The following is an 18,051-nucleotide window of genomic DNA, read 5'->3' as shown; positions in this document are numbered from 1 at the left end:
AGCCACAGGCTCACAGAAGTGGCTGTCATCCTGTTTTGTTGGTGGCTGCTGTTGCTCAAAGTGGGTGCCCTGTCTCTTGGGGGCAAGGGAAGCTCGTGCCCGCAAAATCACATCTAAAGTGACATGCACTTTGTTCACCATCCAGGAACACTGATAGACAGCTATACATGGCCCAGCTAAAGGGTCAGTCTTACTGATTTCCACCCCCTCCACCCAGTGCCTCTGTCAGAATGAACACAAAGCATCACCCTTTCTTCCTAAGTCCATAAGCATGTGCTAGGGTGACTGCAGATTTTTGTAGGTGCCAGCCCTGGTCACTTTTGCATCACGTTGATCTTGAAGAAGATGCAGAAGAATTGTCCAGTAGATTAAAAAAAAAAAAGTACATGTCAAGTTCTCAAAAAGTCTTTGCATTCACTGGTTACTCCAGGGCTGACCCTTAAAAGCATGAGCAGAACACATTTTATGCTCTCCTGCTCTGCAGGAGGTTTAAAATGCCTTGGATTGTGAAGCAGGAAAGAGAACAGAGTTTGCAGAGTTTTGGACTGGACTAGCCCATGGTGATGGGTACCAGGTCAATGCCAGTCGACCTCTGGGGCTTCTTCACCCCAAGGAAGTATTTGAAACTGATTTATTTTGATGCCCAGGTGGACTCCATCTTCTAGATTTTTCTCTGAATTATGGCATCTGGCCGTGGAAATGTCCCTGCTTCTAGAACCTCATTTTAACAGAGCCATTGTTATTTGGTCAGTTGGTTTCTTCAGAGAGGACAGGTGAAGTCTAACTCTGTCAGAACAAGACATGGGAGATAAAAAGCACTAAATACAGGCTAGGAAAGAGTCTGGGGCTCAGGGTGCCTAAAGTCTGGGAGCCTGCAAGGGGTGCCTCGATCCGTTCCTTCCTGCCCATCGGTCTGAAGGCGCACAGGCTGGTGAGGACATCTCTGTGGATGCCAAGAATCACTGGTCCCAGAGCCAGGATGCACCCGGCCTCGCGTCTCCATTTCCTCCTATATACTGTTTGCCCGGACGGCCCGTGTTTGTGCTGATTCTAAAGTAAGGGAGAGGTGAAATATTGTGACACCAAAAGCCGAAGCCTTGTTCCAAGGAAGTGTTGAACTCTGTTATTTCCTTCCTCTCAGCCTCCCTGAATCCTCCTGCTTGGGGGAGGCGGCCAGGAGCCAGAACTGCTGTGTTTGTCCAGGGCTAATATTAAACCTCTGAGCAGGGAGCATGGTCCTCGCCTCCCCAGCCCACCTTCGGGGGATGCTCGTCCTCCCGAGGGGTGGGGGAAGAATTAATTCCACGTTCAGTACACGCCGAGGCCAGTGCATTTCCTGTGCAAACACGGCTGACATTTATGAAATCTAATTTAATAAATGTCTATGATATAGCGCTCATTAACATACTGCAAAATAGCTCCAGAGTAGCCGGTTTTAATCCAATAAATCGTTGCTGCCGCTCCAACAAGCTGTTCCTTTATTGAGGGGGGCACAGAACCTCCCAGGCAGGGTCCCCGTTTGGGGCCCCCCAGGTTGGGATCCTGCAGGTCCGCCCATGATACTGCGAGGGGCCCGCGCCTCTCTTCCTGTTTGCTCCTGAGATGAGAAGATGAAAAATCGCTGATCAGACCCCCTCTCCATAAATCTTGCCGACAATAAGTCATAAAACCTGGTGTCTTTACATATGGTAGGCGCCCGGGGATCCCGTTGCCATATGTAAGCAGCAGCTTCTGGAAGTGGGGAAAAAAATTAAAAAGCCAAATTCTATTGCCCGTGTGAAACTTCTAGAACTGGTTCCAGAGCCTACAGTGAGCAGGCCACTTGCTGTCCCTGCCACATCCCTTGTTTTATTTTAAATCCTTTCCCTCACCACGGGGCTGTCTCTTTTTGTTCCAAGTCACCATCAGGAGAATTCCCAGCTCGCTAATTAGGAGGTTGTGGGGTTTGCTGAATTCCCTTCCTGTCTGTCACCCCAGAATGAGTGAGTAATTACCCTCGGCCAACGTGAGGTACAGGCGTCCAGACTTTTCTGTGGGGAAATGGGGTCCTTGTCTTCTCCGGGACTGCCCTCAGCTGACCGGCCAAGCCCCCGTCCACACCCGGCCCCCAGCTAATGAGAAATGCCTCTCTATTTCCAAAACTCAGCCTGTTTTCGTATCTATCAGCTCTGGTCTCTCAAGCTCAGCCTGTGTTCTGGAGACATGACAGTGAGACGGCACCCTTTGCGATGTGGAGAAGTTGAAGCGTGAAGGATTTCTTTCTTTTTTTTTCCTCCTTAACCAAGCAACTTGATGATCTGTGGCCTGTCACGGGGTATCCGGCAAGTGTACAGAGGAAGGGTGCCCAGGCAGGGCGGGCGGCTGGCCCGGGGGTCTCTGCAGGCTAAGGCCTGAGCCAAGGACCATGGCAATTAGCCCTTCCCAAGAGTCCCCATTTCCAGGTTGAAAGACAGATGTTTTCTCAGAGAAAGCAGCGTGAGCTGGGTGCTTCATCAGCACCTTATCTGGACCCGGAGAGGACACTCCTTTCCTGCCATATTTTATCCAGAAGTCACAAACAAAACCGAGCTCCTGATATTTGGTCAACAAGAGAAAACACTTGGAAAGGCAGGCAGGAAGTGAGGAGCCTGGCGGGGAGGGGCTGGGTGACCACAGGGTTCCCAGAAAGGGAAGTGGTCCACGCAGGCCCCCCGGGGAGCCGGGGGCCATCCAAACACCTGCTGCCTCCGCGATCCCCTGTCCCCGAGGCCAGGCAGGGAGCCAGCCCCCTTGGAGGACCGTCTGTGCCCAGACCCAAAAGATCACAGCACATCCAAACAGCACCTCCACCGCTCTCTGGTAGACTGGCTGGGAGAGGGCGAAGGGGGGCCCCCTCCACCACCTGAAGACGAGGACGAGGCAGGCCGGGGCCTGGGGACGTCTGGTACCCAGTCGGGGACAGGCTGACTTTGAGCTATTTTGATGCTAATTATTTTACCAAGTGATATTTGATTATTTCTATAAAAAGGTTTATGACACTGCAGTTCACCACAGGCTTTTTTTTTTAAGACCTCAAAATGCGAGAAAAGAAATGCACCCAGAGTCCATTAAAGAATTAGGTCCTGTTAATGCCGGAGTCTGCCCAAAGGGCCCTGGGCACCTCCTCAGCCTGCGTCGAAGGTGAGTGGTGCTCCCCTCGCTGAGTAACTTTTGCTAAGGGAGCAAAGGAAGAGCCTCCTCGCGATCTCTGAGTCTGGCTCTTAACGTGTCTTGGAAATGCTGGCATCTTTGAGGAGGATATTTGGCCTGGATTCCACTTTTCTAACTAAAGCTGGGATGCTGGTATGGAAACAAGAATCATCATGACAGCTTCTCTAGTAGAGCACTGCTCTCAATCCCCCCAGAGTAACAATAAAAAATTAAAAAAAAAAAACAAAAACACTTCATTATCTCTATTTATCCATCAAGAAATCACCATACAACAGTCAAATGTCTTCCCCAACTTTTTATGGAGAAAGCAGAAACATCCAGATTGTCTGTTGCTCTCAGATTGGCGGGGCCCCCAGAAACCTCTCTCCTCCCTGGTACCAGGGATAAATTGGGGGATTTGGAGCCCTGGGTTCCTCGGGACAATGTCTGAGTCCCTTCTCCTCTCTCGGTTCTATCCCTTCGTCTGTAAGACTTGCAGAAGGGAGAGAGTTCTCCTGCCGAGATGGTATTTAAACCCTTCAGTTTAAAGAAGATGTGATTCTATGAAAGTCACAGCCAATTCCTGATTTTTTTTTTTTTCAATTTAACCATAAACCACTTCCTTTTTAAAAACTCTTCCGAGTATCTCAGATCATCCTGAAAAGAAACAGAAGCAGTCATGTCTTGAAGCATTTACAAAAATAAAACATGTATCACGTGCATCATCACGGTAACCCCAAACATGCTGATATGGAGCCTGGCACAGAGTTGCTGCCCTGTAACTCAGGGGTAAATGAAGGAACGGGGATGACTTAGCCCGAGACCCCTGAGTGTCTGAGACGCCCCCCAGAAAGCAGAGCCTCCACCCGGGGCTCTAGACTAACAGCTCACTGACTCCGGGCAGTGCCCTGTCGGTAGTTATTAGCAGTGAGGAATCACCCCTGCCCTGGTCCTGGGCAGCGTGTGGCAGCTCAGGGCCAAAGGCAGCAGCTTCAACCAGCCCCGAGCTGGGTACATCACCTCTGTCAGTGCTGTGGGGAGGCGGACAGGTGCCGGGCATTCCCGGGCACACGTGCTTTGCTGAAAGAGGCAGGAAAGGCTTTACCCACCCATGGGGGTGCCCCAGGCAGGCAGAAAGCTCAGAGGTTTATGGGGAGTGACATTCCTTGGGCTGTAATAGGATGCTCTAAAGGCTTCAAGGGTGTGGCCCCTGGAGGGAAGTGGGAGGCTGACATTTGTTGGGAGGTCTGCGTGTTGAGAGATGTCTCTGCTTTATAGGTGAGGAAACCAAGGTCCAAGCATGTCGAGCTCAAAGGCATGCTGCTAGAAGGGGGGCGGTCCGGGAGTCAAGTCCCAGGTCTGACTGATTCCCCAGCCCTTGCTCTTTCCAGTCTGCCCCAGGCAGAGAAGAGGGGCTGGATGCCTTGGGAGGGAGAGCAGAGTTACCAGTGGGCTGGAGACCGCAGGAGGGGCTGAGGACACAGGCTGCTTCGGAACTGCAGAAGCAGAAGTGATCCAGGGTTTAAGTGCTGACCATGTTGAGATGGGCAAGCCTCAACCACAGACTGAACCTTTCCTCTTGAAGGAGACTCCTTCCCTGACGCACGGCTCTGTTCCTGAACAGCAGAGAAGTTCCCTAATAACCAGATCCTAAACGACCCAGTGAGTTGCCTGCCTGCCTTCCATCCCCGCTCCCTCCCCACCTTTCTTCCTTCTCCAAGCACATGTCTCCAACTTGTACCGCGCTGAGTGCCAACAACACGAAAGAGCACACACTGGTGACATTCCTGCCCACGTGGAGCTCAGCCATGGCTGGGGCCCACGTTAGGGCTTCTCACCAACATCCCTGCTTCCCCCCTCCTCTTGGGCACACGGCCCCTTGAGGGTAGGCACAGATGCGTGACTTTGTCCAGTGAATTGTGTGGGAAAGATGCATGGCACTCGTGAGTGGAAATATTCAAGGCCAGGTGTGGAATTCCCGGAGCGCTCCCTTCCCTCCCCCCAGTGATTGAGACACCCTATTGCCATGGAACATGATCGTGCAAAGGAACCCTGTGTACCACAGTGGACATTACATGCATGCGAATCTCTGTTGGTCTACGTGCTTGAGATTTGGATGTTATTTGTTATGGCAACCGAGTTAGTCTCTCCTGACTGACACAGCTACATTTTGATCTGGACTTTCTGTCTTACCCTTCTTATGGCTGCATTTTGAGCCATGCCTTCTCTTGAAGAGTCTGGCTTTCCCACTAGACTTTGAGCTCCTTGAGGACAGGGTCCATGTCTTATTCGTTGATGCCCCTGTATCCCTTGTACTTGGTTCAGGGTCAGGCAGATGTTTGAGAGAGAGTTGCCAGCCTCTGAGTTGCCAAAGGCAATGCTAACCCCCCTGCACTGATCTCAGAGGCTCAGAAAGGGTGGGCTTGTGGGCTCACACGGAGAAGGGGGTCTGTCCTTTAGCTGGTAAGTGGTGGGATCAGGATTTGAACTGGGTTGAGCCTGATCCCAAGGCCCACCCTCTCTCCATTTCAATACCCACTGACATGCCCTTGATTTGCTGAGTCTTCTCCAATGAGCGATGGTCCCTCCACTCCCACCCCACATCCCTTCTGCATGGAGACCTGCGATTGCACCTCAGGGATATTTCTGACCTTACTAGCAACAACACGGAAAACAGCTAGTATTTGTTGAGTGTTTACTGGATTCAGGCTGTGCTGTGTGCTAAGTCACCTCAGTTGTGTCGACTCTTCATTACCCAATGGACCGTAGCCCCACCAGGCTCCTCTGTCCCTGGGATTCTCCAGGCATGAATACTGGAGTGGGTTGCCACGCCCTCCTCCAGGAGATCTTCCCAACCCAGGGACTGAACCCTCATCGCTTACCTCTCCTGCATTGGCTTGTGAGTCCTTTACCACTAGCACCACCAGGTCCCAAAGTGGACACTACCTACGTGAGAAATACACGTTAGTGGTATATGTCATTGTATTTAGTTCTCACCGCAAAATGAGACTTGGGTTCCATCCTTATGCTTGGATTGAAGAGAGGCAGCTTGGGCTCAAAGCATTCAGTTAACTGGATCCAAGTCACAGAACTCATAAGCAGCCAAGCTGAGACTTGAACCCAAGTCCAGCTCCAGACTGGAGCATCCTGGCAACTACTTCACCAGAGGGAGCCTGTGTGTGTGTGTGCGTGAGTGGGTGTGTGTCTTGTGTGTGTAAGTGTGTGTGTGAGTGTCAGAGAAAGCAAAGAACTTCCGGGGGGCCGGTGATGATACAGAAATATCTTTTCTCTCGCTGTTTATCCAAGTTTGTCACGTGTTTTGACAGGAAGTTGTAAGGACTTCCTGCTTTAACTCTCACAGATGCTGGCCCTGATAACTGTATTTACATACCTCCCGGGCAAGGCGAGGGCCAGAGCTGCTGACTCTGGTGGGATTTCAGGACAGGGACTGATGGATCACCTCCTCTCCTGTTATCTGCCCAGCAGCCTCCCTGGCCCTGCAGGGTGTGGACGGGGAGGGGAGGCATTCCTCTCAGCCCCCAGGAGCCCGGGGCTAAGCACTCTCCTGCGGGCGACCTCATTTGATCCAACAACAGGCCGACCCTATCAGGACGGTCATCCACATTTTACACTCAGGAGCAGAGGGGGTGCAGAGAATAGGGTGCTGTGGCCAAGAGTGTCCAGGCCAAGAACACTCAGTATCCGGCAGTGCACAGGAGAGTCACCAGCCCAGATGTCAGCAGTGCCAGCTGCAGAGACCTGGGCTCAGAAACCTCATGGAACATGCGAGCCATAGGGCCGGGGTGGAACCCACCTCACCGACGCCCATCAGGTCCTCCTCACAATGGAGGAAAGAGGGATGCGAGGCCCGCCTGGGAGGTCAGGAGGCCCCCTCCTCCTCCAGCATCTTCATGTGGTTGCTCCCTCCCTGTTCACACCTGGTGCCAACTTGATCACCCCCCATCCCCCACACTGCCAGCTGACCCCTCCACTGACAACATGTGTATTGCACCTTCGTGAGCTCCAGCATTTCTGACAACTCTTCTTTGTCCTGTTGTGTTTTCAAGCTTGATTTTGAAATCACCCCAGGTCACAGACCTCTGAGTGTCATCTGAGGCTGGACGGATGTATTTCATTCATTCAGGGAACACCCACGCTGTACTCAAGCTCTGCCAGGTGCCAGATATGCAGAAGGGGAAAAAAGTGAATCATTATGGTAGTCATGGTCTCAGCAACCACCACCACCAGCATCACTAAACTTGTCATACCATCCAGGCTTCATCTCCAGTATGAGTTTTATTGAAGGGTACCAGGGAAATGCAGAAGGGGGTGTCCAGGTGTGGCTGCATGCTTCAGGAAGTTGACCCAGAGGTGCAGGGGCCTAAGTGGAGACTTGGAAGAGGGGATGTGTGTGGGTGAGGGTGTCACAGGCAGAAAGATGAGCAAGAGGAAAGGCCTGGGGGAGGTGGGTCTAGAAAGTTCCAAAGAGCAATTCAGTAGAGACACCACTGAGGGTTGACCAGATGTCTGCATCATGCGAGTAAGCCATATAACTCAGCTCAGTTTGTAGGTGGTCTTCATCACTCAGGGCCCAGGGGTCTCCAGGATGATTAGGTAAAAAGAGAGCCAGTCAGACTGCTAGACGGTTCTCAGCTTCCCCTGCCCCAGCAAGGCTTTCCAGGGCTTTCCCCAGTGCTCATAGTTGGGCTGACTTTGGAGGCCTCTTTGAATGGCACTGAAGTTGGCTATCAGTAATAAAAGGACGAAGTATGGATACTGGGCAGCCAACTTGAGTGCTGATAACCCAAGAATCACAGATGTTTATACAGATCTACAGGTCCACAACCCTGAAGATGCGGTACATCAGACCAAATTAATTATCCAGCAGAGGCTATTTACTGAGTTCCTGCTCTATTCTTGAGCCCACGGGCGACAAAGAGCCATGATAATGGTGAGGCCCCAGCCACCAGGACTTGAGGTTGTGTGGGAAACCTGCAAGACCAAGTCAAGGATGTAGTGGAGGGTCACCCAGCGGTGACTGCAGAAAAGGGAAGGAGTGGTGTAGAGAGGCAAGGTCAGAGCGGGTTCCGGAGGGGGTGGGTTCAGGGGGAGCCTTAAAGGATGGGGAAGGTGGGGAGGTAAGCTGATGAGTGCATTTCATTTGATGGTGGGTGCAGGTCTCTAAGATCAGTGCCTAAGGAAATGTCAGAGAAGTCTCTACATTCAGGTCAGGTCCAAACTCCCTCATTGTCTGAGGAATCGTCTCTGGCTTCCCTGCCTCTAACCACCCCCATTTCACACCCAAATTCCAGTCTCCTGTAAATTATCCCCAATCTACAGTCACATCATGGTTTTGAGCTTTTGTCTCTTTTCTCCACTCTGTTAGAGTGTTCCTCTTTTTCTCTGCAAGAGAAAGTACTCTATTGCTGCTGCTGCTGAGTCGCTTCAGTCTTGTCCGACTCTGTGCGACCCCATAGACGGCAGCCCACCAGGCTCCCCCGTCCCTGGGATTCTCCAGGCAAGAACACTGGTTGCCATTTCCTTCTCCAATGCATGAAAGTGAAAAGTGAAAGTGAAGTCGCTCAGTTGTGTCTGACTCCTAGCGACCTCATGGATTGCAGCCTACCAGGCTCCTCCATCCATGGGATTTTCCAGGCAAGAGTACTGGAGTGGGTTGCCATTGCCTTCTCCAACTCTCTATTGGAGAAGCTTAAATGGCGCCTCCTCCACACAGCCTTCCTATATTCTCTATGTTCTTTCCTCTCTGCCCGCATCCCATGTCACAGCACCTACACATTAGTGGTTACCATGACTCCCTCCCTCAATAGAGTGCCAGCAGCTTCTTGAGCTCAGGAACTGTCTAAGTGTACATTTCCTTCCATGGCTGTACAGAGCCCTGGGCATGACTCATGCTCGAGGTGCATGAATTACTTGTTGTCTCTGCGGGTGACTTGAACTAGGACCTGAACACCTGCTGCAGCAAGCCGACTTGCTCACGGAGGCTGGGGTGGGTTTAGAGGCGCCCTGTCCAATCTGGGGGCCACTGGCCACATGTCCCTTTTAAGCCTGAATCATAAAGAAATAAGAATGAAACGTGGTTCCTCGGTCACACTTGGCCACACACAGTTCAAGTGTTCAAGAGCCACCTGGGGTGGTTCCGGAGAGCTCAGATCACAGAACTGTCCCATCGCTGCAGAAAGCTCCATCTGACCACGCGCTGGTCTAGCCTTTGTGGAGTCGAGACTGGCCTCTTCTGCCCACTCTCCTGTCCTGTTTATCCCATCTTCCTTCTCCCTAGGATGTGCTGCAGCCAGTTCTCTGGGCGGTCGTCTGTCGCTGTTTGCACAGTGCCCAGAGCCGCAGAGGAACTTGGAGAGGGGGGGTGTGCTTAGGGTGTCATCAGAGCACTCCATGGGGTGGGCTTTGGGTCTGCAGAGAGAGCCCAGCAGCTATGGGGTCAAGACACAGCTACCTGTCTGGGGAAACTCGAGGGCCAGAATACAGAGCAAGTCGGACCTCGCTCCGTGGACCACGCAGGGTTCAGAAACACCCAGCAGGCTGGAAACAGCTGTCTCTCAGCTTTTAATTGAAAATGTTTCAAATGGGCAGAATCAGGACAGGGCTGTTTGAGAATTGTCTCGGATGTATTTCTTGGGGGAGAAAAGAAAATCCTGCCTTTTCCTTTCCCGTGTGGTTGTTTGGTTTGCCAATTCAGTTAAGGGTATTTATTGACCCCTAAGATCAGTCGCTTTCAAGTATTATTTTTTCTGTTTGCAGTCCCTTAGACTACAAGCTCAACTTATTTTTTTATTAATTAATTTATTTTAAATGGGAGGATAATGGCTTTACAATATCGTGTTGGTTTCTGCTGTAAGGTCAACATGAATCAGCCATAGGTGTACGCATGTCCCCTCCCTCTTGAACCAGCCCCCTCCCCATCCTACCCCTTCCGGTCATCACAGAGCTTCAGTCTGAGCTCCCTGCATCAGACAGCAAATTCCCGCTGCCCATCTGTTTTACACATAGCAATGTATATGTTTCAACACTACTCTCTCAATTCGCCCCACCGCTTACAAACCACATGGAAAGGGTCGTTGCCCAGGATGAAAGTAGGGAGGGGAGCCTGCACCCCCGCTTGTTTGGCCTTTCCTCCGGGGCCCTCGAGGAGCACAACTGCAGGGGGCGCTCTCCATGTTGTGGTTCAGGCAGCGATCCCCACGGCCCCCACTCCAGTGGGGGAGTTATGCGTAACATGAAACTGCTGGTCTACGTGCCGTCCTAACTTTGGAAAACCATCACAAAATGCACGTACTCGGCAATCCTAATTAGAAGATGCATCTCTCTAACACCTCTTTTTCATCTGTAAGAGGCTTTTTTTTTTTTTTAAGGAAAGTTCATCTGATCTTCTCCCCCAAGGCTGGATTAAAGGCTTTGCGGTCAGAGACTCTTCTTCCTCTGTGGACCCCGGACTCAGTTTTTCGCACATAGTAGGCGTTTATTGTTTGAGGAAGGAGGAAGGAGAGAGCAGAGAAGGAGCCCAGGAAGGGGGTGGGGGATGGAGATAGAGGGGGAGGAAGTGAAAAAAGAGAAGACGAAAATAAGGAAGGAAGGAAGAAGGCAGGGAGGGAGCTTGTGAGGTATCATGGTTAAATTTCAATTTACAGATCAAGAAACTGAGATGTAGCAGTTTTTAGCGACTTATTAAAAGTCAACAAGAGATGTCATCTCAACACTCCTGTTCCTGAAACCCCCTGATTTTCACCACTCCTCCATCCACCCTCCCGTTGAGTTGTTTTTTCTTTTTTAAATATAAAAAGCCTATTATACGTGTACTTAATTACCTCTTCTTTTACGGCTCCAGCTTCTTAATGTGTAAAACTGTAGAAAAAGCCTATCTCCCTCTGAGAAGGAATTCCTCTCCTAGGATCCTTGCTGAAATAACCCAGCCCTCCCCTTGTCTGTCAGCAGCAAACTGGAAGCCACCATAAGGGGTGAAAATTAAAAGCGCATAAGACTAACTGAGGCGTTCAGGAAACCAAGCCCCCAAGGCCCAGTCCTCTTCTCGGGGCGGCTGAACTGGATCCGCGTTTGAATTCGCGCGGTGTCAGGACGGAGGCGGGTGCTCTGGGCCGGCTCCATTTTTATAATGAAGCTGTATGTCTGGAATTGGGGGCGGGGGAAAAGAACCTTTGACACGGGGGAGAAATGAAGGATACCACGTGCTTGTGCCATTACCGGTGGGACTTCGGAGCGCAGGCTGAGCTGTTGTCCGTGGGTCGTGCTGTGGCCAAGATGTTAGGAATAATTAACCCCCAGCCAAATACCCCATCACAGGGACAATACTGCTCCGTGACTTCACCCCCCCTCAGACACGCACGCGCACGCACACGCGCGCACACGCACAGAGGGACCGAGAGAAACTTTCAGAAGGCTTGTAACAGAACAAAGCACAGTTTTTACTATCGCAAAATCTTTATGGATCGCCATCCTTGAGGTGAAGTTATATCCTTTATGGTCACATTTTGGTCGTTTCCTTAAATTATTGAAGGCATTTCGTGGGGCCCGCGCTCTCGGAACAGAGCTGGAAAAGAGGCCCCCGGCCCCCGTCTGGAGGTGGGTTAATGATGGCGTGCCTTGTGCAGCGCGTCCAGGACACAGAGGTTAATAAAACCCGTAGCTCTTCTTCATGGGTACCAGGGGATGGTTAATGTTCGAGCCCGTGCAGGACCTCGGCTTAATGTTCTGCGTGAAGGATCGCGCTGCCAGACAACACCCTCCCTGGTGCCAGCCTCGCATATTAGCACACGCTGGAAGCGGGCGAGCACGTGCGGGAACCTTAGGTGCTGCGCTCTGACCCCACCGCCCCACTTGCCGAGAGCACTGGACACAGAGTCTGGAGAGTTTGCACCTGGGCCCCAACCAGCCTCCGGCCATCCAGGTGTCCCTCTGGCCCCTCCCATCCAACAAAGGGCATGAACTGCCTTCTGCCCTCCTGGGGTCTGTGCACAGGAGCAGGTATGGGGGACTGTCAGGTCATAGATCAGTTCTGGGGTGACCTTCACAAGCTTTTGGGGGGTCATGGGAAACTTGAGTCTGATCTGGGTCAACCTTACCCCCAGCGCACCCTGGGCCAGTCGCTTGACCTCACTGTCTCCTTCTGCCAGAAACAAACCCTGAGATGAGGATTTGAAGGCATGTTGTTTACTTGGGAGGTAATCCCAGGATGCAACAGGGACACAAGTAACCACCATGGGCAGCTGGAGGTAATCCTACCTAGAACCTGGTGGGGCGGGGTGGGCAGCGTAGTATGCATGCCTCAGGCTCTCTTCACCCGAGTGGCAAGGGAGCTGGGGCATTGATACACCAATTTCTCATGGACCCTGCCTGCCGTTCCTCTGCACAGAGTGGGCTCCCATGACGAGGGGAAGCCTCAGGCACACAGATGCCTCTGGTGGTTGCAAGTGTGAGTGGCATGCACTGAAGTGGTCAGGCCTGGGGGGAGACGAGAGGGGAAGACCCACCTCCCTCCTCTCTAGAATGAGGCCAGCACCGCCTGCGTACTAGCACTGTCATGAGGGTTAAATGAGATAATACAAGAGCCCAGTGCTGCTACTTATGATTTACTTCGAACCTGAAGGGCGGGTATGTTTGTTGCCATTAAAGCCATAAACTAGACCTGGGTGAACTGCCCACAGTGGAAGCCTTCCTCTGGGACTTAGCTGTTTTGGTGTTTTGCAAAAGACAACTTGACTGTATGTTTGGCATCGAAGGGAGCTGATGGGGTAAACTGGGTCGGGGGGAGGTCCCTGAGATCAGAAAGCGGGGGAAAGAGTGATGTCCACGCACCGAGTTTACAGGGAGAGGAAAAGGGGCCGAGGCGGGTAAGCCAACTCATCCATCCCTGCGGGTCTGCGTGCAGTCTGTTAGTTGTCACCAAACCCGAGGTGCCGGCCACCCGTCTTTTGTCTCCTAAATCACTCGTGACACTGCTTCTGCAGTTCGGTGGGTCAGCGGGGTTTCTTCATCAGGGGGTGAAGCAATGTCCCTGTGTGTGTGCCCAGAGCCTCTCGCTTAGATGTCACTGCAAGGTGGGGAGGGAACCCAGCAGGATATTATCTCAGAACGGGCCCTCCCGTGGGCCCCAGGATGCACACCTTGGAGGAGCCCTCAGTGCTCAGATGATGTGGACTCACTGCTTGGACATAAATGGGGGTGCCCCCACACCGATGTGCTGGGGACCTCCGGGTCCACAGTGTCACCCTGTCTCAGAAGGGGCTCCAGAGCAGGCGGCCGGGACTCCGCATGGAACCTTCTGCCGCCGAGTGATGTCCCATGGCCCCTGGGTGGTGTGGTTTTACAGTCAGGAGGGCACCCACGGCGTCTGCAGTGTGTAGGTGCTACTCCATACGTCTGTATGGCCTGAGGGAAGGAGGGGATGAATGAGAGCCGCATGTGGGGATGCCCGGGGGGTGAGAGAAAGCAGGGCGACGCTGTTCAGCTGTTCACGGGAAACACAGGTTTGGGGATTTGCAGCTTCCCCCACCGTCTCCCCTCGGTGGTGCTAACAGCCAGGAAGCCACACTGACACCTCCTTGTGAATCTGAGATTTCCCTTTTCAGTTTCGCAAATTCGTTCCTTCCTTACTGTCATCCACAGGGGAGATGTCCCCAGTCTGACTCACAGTCAAGCATAAGTAGTGTCAGGCTGGTAAAGGGGAAAAAAAAAAAAATAGAGATTGCAGTGCTTCTGGTTGCAATGTGCGTCATTAACTGATCCTGTGGCACCCCGAGCTCTAAGGGGGTGATGGTCTGCAGACACCACGCACACATGGGTCCCTTCTCTGTGCTTCTTTTTAAAACAATCCAGACACTACAGAGCATTTTAAGGGCCCTCACAGTCAGACATCTTCATGATTGTTATTGCTCAGTCATGTCTGACTCTGCGACCCCATGGACTGCAGCACGCTAGGCCTCCCTGTCCATCACCAACTCCCGAAGCTTGGCCAAACTCATGTCCATTGAGTTGGTGATGCCATCCAACCACCTCATCCTCTGTCGTCCCCTTCTCCTTCTGCCTTCAGCCTTTCCCAGTATCAGGGTCTTTTTCAGTGAGTCAGTTCTTTGCATCAAGTGGCCAAAGTGTTGGAGCTTCAGGTCAGCATCAGTCCTTCCAATGAATATTCAGGGTTGATTTCCTTTAGGATTTATTGGTTTGATCTCCCTGGTGTCCAAGGGACTCTCAAGAGTCCTCTCCAACATCACATTTCGAAAGCATCAATTCTTCGATGCTCAGCCTTTTTATGGTTCAGCTCTCACATCTATAAATGACTTCCTCATGATGGGGTTTAACAAATAACAGAAACAGATCCTGGTATAAAGGGCTTGCAAACAAGCCCAGTGTCTCTAGAAGTGCATGGGGATGTGTGGTCCTCCCTGCATGGGTGGGGCTGCATTTGTCATCACGATGCTTCTCCCTCCATGCTGCCTAAGCTCTGGAGTGTTTCAGGTAAGAAGCACCTTGGAGTGAAAACTCAGCGCTCGTCCTCTCCAGGAATTCAAGCCACAAAGAGAGACGTCCCAGGGGAAGTCTCTTGTGACAGTGGGTCTCTGACTCACCCCGGTACTTGTCATTTTGTTCAGAAATATACATCAAGTGCTTAATTCTATGCTAGGGCCTATTCTCTGTGATGTCCCCACCCCAGAGATTTCTTGTTTCATAAAGATCAAGCAAAAGATCTCCCTATGCTAGGACTCCTGTGGGAACAGAGGCCAGTGGGCACCCAGTCCAGCCTGCTGGGTGGGATAGGCCTCCCTGAGGAGCAGGATTCTAGGCTAAAAGCCTGGAGCAGCCGTCGGAGCTGAGGCTGGGGACACGCGGGACCATGAAGGGTGTTCCTGGCCAGGCACATGCACAGAGGTGGGGAAGCGGGAGTCTGGCTGGAGACCAGGACCCTCCAGAGTTGTGCAATGCCCTCTGGGGACTCAGAGCTTGTTTCTCAGCCCCCTCGTGCTGACATCCCAGTGAGAGCTGGTGAGTCCCACCCACATCGAGCCCCTTGCAGCTCCGGGGCCTCTTAGTTACCAGCGATGGGGGTGCTGAGTGAGACCAGGCCCTGCCTTCCGTGGTGGGGGGGGGGCCCAGCTGTACTGGGAAACCCCGCTTCTGGAGCAGATGTGTTAGAATGTCCTGGCTAGTCTCCCCCACTCTGGACAGCAGCGTCTGGAAGCATTCTCTGCAATTACTCACATTTCACCCAGGAAGAAGCTGAGTGCAGGTGAGGTCACCTGCCACATCACAGACTCAGGCCTGTTGGGGCCAAGACCTGGGCCAGGTCTGCCCACGGCCTCTGCATCTGGAAAGGGGAACAGCGGGTGGGAGAAAGGCAGCCGGCCCCAGGCCTCCTGGCGGGCCTGACTCAGACCCACTCCCAGCTGCCAGGCCCATATCCTGAGGATGTGGGTGTTCATGTCTCAGAGCTTCTCCCACGGCTGGACAGTCTTGAGTGGGGGCCCCCAGGGACACGGGAGGAAGAGGTGCCACCATCTTCCCTCAGCTCCAGGGAGCCCCCGGCCCTCCTGGCCTAGGAACCCACCCTGCCAGGCAGCCAGGCCTGTGGCCTTTCTGTCACCCCCACCCCACCCCAGGCACCTCAACCTCTCCCCTCAGTTCCCGCGGGCTGACCTTGGCCTGTTTCTGGCCTCAGCCCGGGCGCCAGGCCTGCTCTTGGAGCCCAGCCAAGCCCCACCCGGCACTCAGCCTCTCCCCAAGTCCCGCCAGTCAGGCCGAGAGCTCACAGTTCAGTTCAGTCACTCAATCGTGTCTGACTCTTTGCAACCCCATGAACTGCAGCACGCCAGGCCTCCCTGTTCATCACCAACTCCCAGAGCTTGCTCAAATTCATGTCCATTGAGTTGGTGATGCTATCCAACCATCTCATCCTCTGTCATCCCCTTCTCCTCCCACCTTCAGTCTTCCCCAACATCAGAGTCTTTTCCAATGAGTCAGTTCTTTGCATCAGGTGGCCAAAGTATTGGAGATTCAGCATCAGTCCTTCCAATGAATATTCAGGACTGATTTCCTTTAGGATGGACTAGTTGGATCTCCTTGCAGCCTAAGGGACTCTGAAGAGTCTTCTTCAACATCACAGTTCAAAAGCATCAATTCTTCTGAGAAAGGGTCTCTCCTTCTCCAGCTTTCCCAGGTCAGGGGCTGCCGGCTGTGGCTCACTCCCTAGCTCTCAAACACACACACCCTCACACACACATGTACACATACGCATGTACACACACTCACAGGTGTACACACACATACACCCACACATACACACCCTCACACACACGACACATATGCATGTACACGCACACACGTACACACACACACACACCCTCACACACTTGTACACATACGCACATACACTCACACGTGTACATACACATACACGCTCACGCACACATGGGCTTAAACCCTGGAGCACAGCTTCTTTTCACCAGTTGTCTCTGTCCAGCTACCCTCATTGTACATTTCATCCTCACTTTTCCCCAAAAGGTTTTATGAATGGAAGCCCCACCCCCAGAACCCCATTCTCAGTTCCGTTCAGTCCCTCAGTCGTGTCCGACTCTTTGCAACCCCATGGACTGCAGCACACTAGGCCTCCCTGTCCATCACCAACTCCGGGAGTTTACCCAAACTCATATCCATTGAGTCGGGGATGCCATCCAACCATCTCATCCTCTGTCCTCCCCTTCTCCTCCCGCTTTCAATCTTTCAAATTCTGCAGATGCATAAACTGAAGCTCAGAAGAATTAAAAAGCAGTTTTGCTCCAAGTCTCAGACAGCTGGTACCTGACTGACAGAGCCTGCCTTAAATCCAGGCTTTCTGACTCCACAGCCATGCAACCTTGTGACATCTCCCGGCCTCTTTTTCCTCATCTGTAAAATGGGAATAACAGTGACGGATGAGGGTGCGTCTTCTGTGAACATTGTGTGAGCTCACTGCTGGGGCGTCAGGGTGTGAAGCTTGCTCAGAATGGCACCTGGGCCGGGAAACCGCTACTAAGTGGTGGACAGTGTTGGCATGTGTGGCATTGTCACTGGCCCCGGAGATAAGCCTGTCCTGCCTGGGGGTCAGGGGACACCCATGTCAGCTTCCCGGCTGCTGGCTCAGCGTCTTTTGTTCTAGACGCTATCCTGGCTGTCTCACTTTATATCCACTGATGGCTTTGTTTCCCTTCTGTTCTGGTTGGCTCTTGAATTCACATTCTGAATATTGCAAGAGATTTCTGGCCTGATCTTTATTATTTCTGGAAGGGTACATGCCAGGAGGCCAGAGTGGCAACTTGGCCTCATCACCCCAAAGCTCATCCCTGTGTTTCCCCTGGTTAATTTAGCATCTTCCACTGGACTGGCTTGTTTTGCAACAAGACTGACCCTTCAAAGTGAGGAGCTCTCTCTCCTTCAAGTAAAATATATGAAGTGCTTTGTCAGTAGAAACTGAGTTTAAACCCCAGTCCTACCACTTAGGAGCTGTGTGACTCTGGGCAACTTACTTAACCCCTCTGAAGTGTTCTCCTCTTTGAATTGGGACTGAAGGATGAGATGTGTAGAATGCCCTTCACAAGGTTTCGGAAAGAGGTCAGTGAGAGGCTGGCAACAGGGCCCAGCATACTAGGTGCTCAGTAGCCAGAGTCCAGTTGGGACTGAGTTCAACAGTGCAGCTAGTTTGGGCAGCAAGAAAGGAAGGGAAAAGCCCTTGGCTTGGAAGGATCCACTGGGGAAGAGGAGGCAGTGCACTCAGAGCTGAGGACCCAGCGCCACACTGTGTCCCAAGGGAGGCAGGCCCTTGGGAGACGGGAGTGGGAGCCCTCTGGAGCCGACCTCTCGACT

At 52.5% G+C, this 18,051-nt stretch overlaps 1 protein-coding gene across 1 annotated transcript in view; it reads left to right on the top strand.

Annotated features, from left to right (window-relative positions):
* The window catches only part of MAF (MAF bZIP transcription factor), a 352,826-nt gene that overhangs the window by 167,411 nt on the left and 167,364 nt on the right, over positions 1–18,051 (top strand). The gene's annotated exons all lie outside the window — the stretch shown is intronic.

Source organism: Bos javanicus, chromosome 18 (genome assembly GCF_032452875.1).
Source record: "Bos javanicus breed banteng chromosome 18, ARS-OSU_banteng_1.0, whole genome shotgun sequence".
NCBI lineage: Eukaryota > Metazoa > Chordata > Mammalia > Artiodactyla > Bovidae > Bos > Bos javanicus.
This window is presented reverse-complemented; position numbering and strand designations above follow the sequence as displayed.